This window comes from Chrysemys picta, chromosome 12 (genome assembly GCF_011386835.1).
Source record: "Chrysemys picta bellii isolate R12L10 chromosome 12, ASM1138683v2, whole genome shotgun sequence".
Classification (NCBI taxonomy): domain Eukaryota; kingdom Metazoa; phylum Chordata; order Testudines; family Emydidae; genus Chrysemys; species Chrysemys picta.
This window is the reverse complement of record NC_088802.1, coordinates 39,123,042-39,131,232: the sequence shown is the minus strand read 5'-3', so window position 1 is coordinate 39,131,232 and position 8,191 is coordinate 39,123,042.

The following is an 8,191-nucleotide window of genomic DNA, read 5'->3' as shown; positions in this document are numbered from 1 at the left end:
CTGAGCATCATTGGTCACATCTATGCCGCAATCGGAAGTGTGACTGCAGCATGTGTAGAGGTACTTGAGCTAGTTTTGATCTAGCTAGCTTGAATCACAATAGCAGTGAAGCTGCAGCTACCCAGGCGGCAGCACACGCTAGTCACTTGAGTCACACCCAGGGCCCGAGCCCTACCCAGGGCCGCCCAGAGGGGGGTGCAAGTGGGGCAATTTGCCCTGGGCCCCGCGAGCCCTGGCCGAGAATCCCTTTCCTCACCCGGCGGCGGTCCGGGTCTTCGGCGGCATTTCGGCGGCGGGTCCTTCAGTGTTGCCGAAGACGCGGAGCGAGTGAAGGAGCCGCCGCCGCCGCAGACTCGGAGCGCCACCCGGTGAGTACAAGCGCCACAGCGGGTGGTGCCTTTTTTTATGTCTGCTCCCCTGCTTTGCCCCAGGCCCCCTGAATCCTCTGGGTGGCTCTGGCCTTACCTTGGCTTGTACAGAGCAGGTGTCACCGTGGCTGCACTGCTATTGGTACCCAAGCTAGACTATGTCTATATGTGCTGAAGTCACACCTCTGACTGCAGTGTAGACATACCTTTAAACGAAGGAGCCTAAAGATGCCTTTCATTTAGATTTACCAATAGAGCTGCTCAGGGTCCCAGTTCAGCAAGGTGTTGAGCACTCACAACTCAACAGCCTCCTGCAGGGAGTGACTATATGTTCCCTAACACAGGGGTTCCCCAGTAAAACTGCATTCTCCAAGCAAACTCTTAGTAAATCTTTAACTCCACATGACTCGGGTAATCTAAATAAAAGCTATATAAATGTAATATTTTGATCTGTGTACGGTGGACAGAGTATACAAAAAATATTTAAAAAAAACCCTAGCTGCAATATGTCGAGTTTAATTCTCATGAGTACAAGGGTGCGTTTCGCTAGCAACGTACAACACGGTCTGCCATTTACAACGGTAAAAAACAGCAAGCAGTATTTCAATCTGAAAATGGATCCATATATTTTTCAAAAACGAGTAGGGTAGACCAGTGGAGAAGATAATGAAAGTCCCAGACCATCTAAAGCTACACTAAATGAGTCAGCCAAAAAAAAGTAAAGGAAGTGATAAGAAAATGTGACGACGCATACTTGAAGTTTGCATTCACTTTCAGGACTGCCCGGGGGGGGGGAGACAAGTGGGGCAATTTGCCCCAGACCCTGGGCCCCGCAGAGGCCCCCACGAGAATATGGTATTCTATAGTATTGTAACTTTTTTATGTAAGGGCCCCCTGAAATTGCTTTGCCCCAGGCCCCCTGAATCCTCTGGGCGGCCCTGTTCACTTTTATCACATCTGATGAGTACCCATTGCCTCAGTGTGTTTAATATAAATATTATTTCATATTTTTATTTACAATATTTGATTATTTTCTAATTAGTAGAGAGTTGGGTTGAGTCTTTACTTACACAGAGCAGAAATTTAGATTTTATACTAAAAAAATTTGAAAACACAATATAATGTTCAAAGTTGGACAACTATTTTGTTTTAAAACAAACACCACCACAATGTGGTTTTTAACATCTTTGTTAACATTGTTGTGTTGCTTATTGTTCAGTTTTAAACAAAATTGTGTTTTCCCTGTTTGAACACCACATTTTGCTCTCAACCTTGTTTTTTTAAGTGTACTTTTACTAATACTGTTTGGTTTCATAGATCTTGAAGCATTTCTTTGAGTGCATATTGCTAGGGATTTCTATCCTTACAATGGATTACATTCAAATGAAAAGGAATCCTGGGCATTGTTTATTTACTGTGTTATAGTTTAAATGTATGTAATACAATTAATCATTTCCCTCCAGAAGTGTTAATAGTGGGCCACAGTGCCTACCGCAGCTGCACAGGTAGACCTTGGGAACCGCGGCCCTAACACACTTCGAGAACATCTACACTGCAGCGGAAACCCCGCAGCACTGAACTCAGAGTCCGAGTCAATTGACTCAGGCTCGCAGAGCTCGGGCTTCGGGGCTAATAACTGCAGTGTAGATGTTCAGGATCGGGCTGGAGCCAGGGGTCTGAAACCTTGCCGCAGGTCTTTTATTGAATTGTAGACATACCCTAAGAGAAGGGTGGGCAGGGAAGCCACCAGTGGGAGGAACAAAGACAAATCAGATACTGCAGTGATGAAAATCAGCACAAAACCATAATAGAAAAAGAGGGAGCAGTCCAGCGGCAGCAGGAACTGGCGCCTCTAGTGGAAAAAGTCCAACGCTGCAGTCAAAATATTTTCCATTCCCAGCTGACCGGGACAGATAACAAGGACTCAGGGCTGATGGGAAAAGTCATTTGCATACGCTGTTAATTTTTGTACTTAATGAGCTTGTTTATTTATGCGGGTGTTTGTATTTTCTGGCACTGGTGGTTTGAAAAACTGTTTGTCCAAGAGGCAAGATTCTCCACACTCCCTATGAAACAGCTGCGGCTCTGACCCCATTTGCAAACCCTGCAAAAGTGAGTCTCTTCAACCACTTGGCATCAAAAGGCAGCAGCACATTTACAAGGCTACTTCCTCATCCTTTGGGAACCTGCTGTTCTTGCACATTAGAGTTTTGAAAGGCATCGGCAGCATCTGTAGCAATTGTGCAACAAAACATGTTCTAAAATAAAATAAAAGGGAAGTTTATTTCCACGCCATTTAGGCTCAGTACCTGCAGTTCTTTTCCCTCCCTGAGCGGTGATCAGTGATACCCAGTGACCTGACAGCCTCTTAAAGCAAATATTATTTATTTAGGACCAAAGCATTTCAGAGAAAAATTCCTTAAAACAATAAACAGACTATACACATGTCGAGCTTGCCAAGTGTCTTCTATGTAGGGATCCTGCTAGGTCTAAGATTCCCACAAGCTTCCCCCAAGACCACTAGCAGGGTATAATTTTGCATAATCTGTCCCGTTAACTGACAAACCGGTTCATGGAGTGAACCTATTCAGTCTTTTGATCACCCTCTACACAGGAATCAAGTCAGGTTTTAACTGTTTATAGCCTGTTGTTCTCAAGGCTCCCAGCCTTGGCAAAGCAGCTATGAACCTTCAAACTGGAGCCTGGAAGTAGCATCTTCACCCTAATAGCTCTGCCATTGGCTAGTAATTGGCACCCCATGTGCTTGCTGGGAGGCTGCCTATCTAGAAACATTGTGTTGTTTTCCTGTTGGTTTTTCCAGCATTAAGTTAGACCAATACACTCACACAGGGAAGTCCAATAACACAATATATCTATGCCGGGACTGTCTCACTGACCAGCTCACATACATTAGCCACCAAATTATTGCAGATCAGTAAGCGTAAAAATAAAATTAGGAAGGCCAAAAAAGAATATGAAGAATAGTTAGCCAAAGACTCAAAAAGTAATAGCAATTTTTTTTAAGTACATCAGAAGCAGAAAGCCTGCTAAACAACCAGTGGGGCCACTGGACGATCAAGATGCTAAAGGATGATAAGGCCATTGCGGAGAAACTAAATGAATTCTTTGCATCGCTCTTCATGGCTGAGGATGTGAGGGAAATTCCCAAATCTGAGCCATTCTTTTTAGGTGACAAATCTGAGGAACTCTCGCAGATTGGGGTGTCATTAGAGGAGGTTTTGGAACACATTGATAAACTAAGCAGTAATAAGTCACCAGGACCAGATGGTATTCACCCAGGAGTTCTGAAGGAACTCAAATGTGAAATTGCAGAACTACTAACTGTTGTATGTAATCTATCATTTAAATCAGCTTCTGCACCAAATAACTGGAGGATAGCTAATGTGACTCCAATTTTTAAAAAGGGCTCCAGCGGTGATCCCGGCAATTACAGGCCGGTAAGCCTGACTTCAGAACTCGGCAAACTGGTTGAAACTATAGTAAAGAACAAAATTGTCAGACACATAGATGAACATCATTTGTTGGGGAAGAGTCAACATGGATTTTGTAAAGGGAAATCATGCCTCACCAATTTACTAGAATTCTTTGAGGGGGTCAACAAGCATGTGGACAAGGGGAATCCAGTGGATATAGTGTACCTAGATTTTCAGAAAGCCTTTGACAAGGTCCCTCACCAAGGGTTCTTAAGCAAAGTATGCTGTCATGGGATAAGAGGGACGGTCCTCTCGTGGATCAGTAACTGGTTAAAAGATAGGAAACAAAGGGTAGAAATAAATGGTCAGTTTTCAAAATAAAGAGCGGTAAATAGTGGTGTCCCCCAGGGCTCTGTACTGGGGCCAGTCCTATTCAACATATTCATAAATGATTTGGAAAAAGGGGTGAACAGTGAAGTGACAAAATTTGCAGATGATACAAAACTACTCAAGATAGTAAAGTCCCAAGCAGACTGCAAAGAGCTACAAAAGTATTTCACAAAACCGGGTGACTGGGCAACAAAATGGCAGATGAAATTCAATGCTGATAAATGCAAAATCCAATGATGCACATTGGAAAACATAATCCCAATTATACATATAAAATGATGGGATCTAAATTAGCTGTTACCACTCAAGAAAGAGATCTTGGAGTCATTGTGGATAGTTTCTGTGAAAACATCCTCTCAATGTGCACTGGCAGTCAGAAAAGTGAACAAAATATTGGGAATCATTAAGAAAGGGAAAGATAATAAGATAGAAAATATCATATTGCCTCTATATAAATCCATGGTACGCCCACATCTTGAATAGAGCATGCAGATGTGGTCACCCCATCTCAAAAAAGATATATTGGAAAGGGAAAAGGTTAAGAAAAGGGGAACAAAAATGATTAGGAGTATGGAACGGCTTCCATATGAGGCGAGATTAATAAGACTGTGGGACTTTTCAGCTTGGAACAGAGACGACTAAGGAGGGATATGATAGAGGTCTATAAAATCATGACTGGTGTGGAGAAAGTAAATAAGGAAGTGTTATTTACTCCTTCTCATAACACAAGAACTAGGGGTCACCCAATGAAATTAATAGGCAGCAGGTTTAAAACAAACAAAAGGAAGTATTCCTTCACACACCACACAGTCAACCTGTGGAACTCCTTCCCAGAGGATGTTGTGAAGGCCAGGACTATAACAGCGTTCAAAGAAGAACTAGATAAATTAATGGCTATTAGCCAGGATGGACAGGGATGGTGTCTCTAGCCTCTGTTTGCCGGAAGCTGGGAATGGACAACAGGGGATGGATCACTTGATGATTACCTGTTCTGTTCATTCCCTCTGGGGCACCTGGCATTGGCCACTGTCGGCAGACAGGATACTGGGCTAGATGAACCTTTGGTCTGACCCAGTATGGCCATTCTTATGTTCCTATCCTAGACTGCTACATAGCAGATCCCTGCCCACCACATCTGGAAGCTGAGACCCAGACAATTTGAACCTTTCCATCCTTTATTTGCTAAGAAGGACCCTCAGGAATCAGGCTTTCACAGGGAAGGGGGAGTTCCCAGGAGGAATGGCTTTGCTGGCCATTCTGTCTCCCTCCATTGGCAAGATGGGGTGACCAGAACTGAACTCAGCACTCAAGGTCTGAGCAGACCCAGGATTTATATAGTAACATAATGTTATTTTCTGTCTTCTTAGCTATACCTTTCTTAATTGTTCCTACCCTTCTGTTAGCTTTCTTTACTGCCACTGGACACCGACCAAATGTTTTCAGAGAACTATCCAAAATGACTCCAATATCTCTTTCTTGAGTGGTAACAGCTAATTTAGACCCCATCATTTTATATGTATAGATTATGTTTTCCAATGTGCATTACTTTGCATTTATCAACATTGAATTTCATCTGCCATTTTGTTGCCCAGTCAGTCACCCAGTTTTGTGAGATTCCTTTGTAACCCTTCGCAGTCTGCTTTGGAACTAACTAGCTTGAGTAATTTAGAATCGTTTGCAAACTTTGCCACCTCACTGTTTACAACTTTTTTCCAGATCATTATGAATATGTTGAACAGCACTCATCCCAGGACAGATCCCCCAGAGACCCTTCTATTTACCGATCTCCACTGTGAAAACTGACCATTTATTCCTACCCTCTGTTTCCTATCTTTTAACCAGCTTTCCCTCTAAGCCCATAAGTGCCTACTTTACTTAAGAGCCTTCAGTGAGGGACCTTGTCAAAGGCTTTCTGAAAGTCCAAGTACACTGTATCCACTGGATCACTTTTGTCCACTGGGAATAAGGACAACCCAGGGAATAACAGACCAGTGAGTTTAACTTCAGTACCCAGAAAGATAATGGAGCAAATAATTAAGCAATCAATTTGCAAACACCTAGTAGATAATAAGGTAATAAGTAACAGTCAGCACAGATTTGTCAAGAACAAATCATGTCAAACTAACCTAATAGCTTTCTTTGACAGGGTAACAAGTCTTGTGGATGGGGGGGAAGCGGTAGATGTGGTATATCTTGACTTTAGTAAGGTTTTTGATACTGTCTTGCATGACTTTCTCATAAACGACTAGGAAAATATAACCTAGATGGAGCTACTATAAGGTGGGTGCATAACTGGTTGGAAACCCATTTTTGGAGAGTAGTTATCAGTGGTTCACAGTCAACCCGGAAGGGCATATCGAGTGGAGTCCACTGGGATTGGTTCTGGATCTGGTTCTGGTCAATATCTTCATCAATGATTTAGGTAATGGCACAGAGAGTATAGTTTACTGACGATATCAAGATGGGAGGTGTTGCAAGTACTTTGGAGGATAAGATTATAATTCAAAATGATCTGGAGAAATGGTTTGAAATAAATAGGATGAAATTCAATAAGGACAAATGCAAAGTACTCCACTTAGGAAGGAACAATCAGTTGCACACATATAAAATGGGAAATGACTACCTAGGAAGGAGAACTGCAGAAAGGGATCTGGGGTCATAGAGGATCACGAGCTAAATATGAGTCAACAATGTGACACTGGTGCAAAAAAAGCAAATATCTTTCTGGGATGTATTAGTGTTGTGAGCAAGACATAGGAAGTAATTCTGCCGCTCTACTCCACATTGATATGGCCTAAACTGGAGTATTGTATCCAGTTCTGGTTACCACATTTCAGGAAAGATGTGGACAAATTGGAGAAAGTCCAGAGAAGAGCAACAAAAATGATTAATGGTCTAGAAAACATGACCTATGGGGAAAGATTGAAAAAATTGGTTTTGTTTAGTTTAGAGAAGACTAAACAAGGAGGAGGAGAAAAATTGTTCTTCTTAACCTCTGAGGACAGGACAAGAAGCAATGGGCTTAAATTGCAGCAAGGGCAGTTTAGGTTGGACATTAGAAAAAACTTCCTAACTGTCAGGGTAGTTAAGCACTGTAATAAATTGCCTAGGAATTTTGTGGAATCTCTGTCATTGGAGATATTTTAGAGCAGGTTAGACAATCACCTGTCAGGGATGGTCTAGATAAGACTTAGTCCTGCTTTGAGTGCAGGGGACTGGACTAGATAACCTCTCGAGGTCCCTTCCAGTCCTACAATTCTATCTGTCTCTTCAAGTGCTGCCACACATCCTGTCCTGACTCTCCTTGTATCTCTCATGATTCACAACTGCTTTTCAACAGCTCCGGCAGAAACCTTTCTCGCTGGGCAAGGAACAAAAGCTGAGAGCTCACTTTGCCCTCCATTTTGAGAAAGAGTCTCGGAAATGGCAACAGCTCCCACGGAATCATGGGAGTTTCCACTGGAAATGATGGGGGAACTGACTTCTTCTCCCACAATTCCCTTGGGCAATAAGACAGCCTTTTAAAAATCTCACACAACATAGTGACCTGGAGGGCAATGAGAATGCAACCCTAGAATAGCCCAGCAGTGGGCCCGTGGTGCAAAGCTGCAACTACAACCGCAGGGCTAGGATGGCCTCACTTTCAGTGGGCCTTTCCCATCCATTCCTTCAGCAGCCGTCATCTGGTCATAGTCTAGGCAGTCATCTAGCATAGACACAGTCCCAGTTTGGCCACAAGGCAGCTCATTTATGTACAGATAATGATCCTGGGCTTGCTGAGGATGTCTTGGATCATTCTTTGTTACCTGACTGTGAATAACTGGCATATTTGATGGTGAACAGATTATTTGACAACAGTTAAGCTACCGGTGTGCTAAGAGGCTGTCTGTCATGCTGACCAATATTGTCTTCTTGTTTCTTTGTGCTTCCCCTGTCTGTATCCACCTATTGTCTCTTGTCTTATACTTAGATTGTAAGATCTTTGTGGCAGGGTCTCTC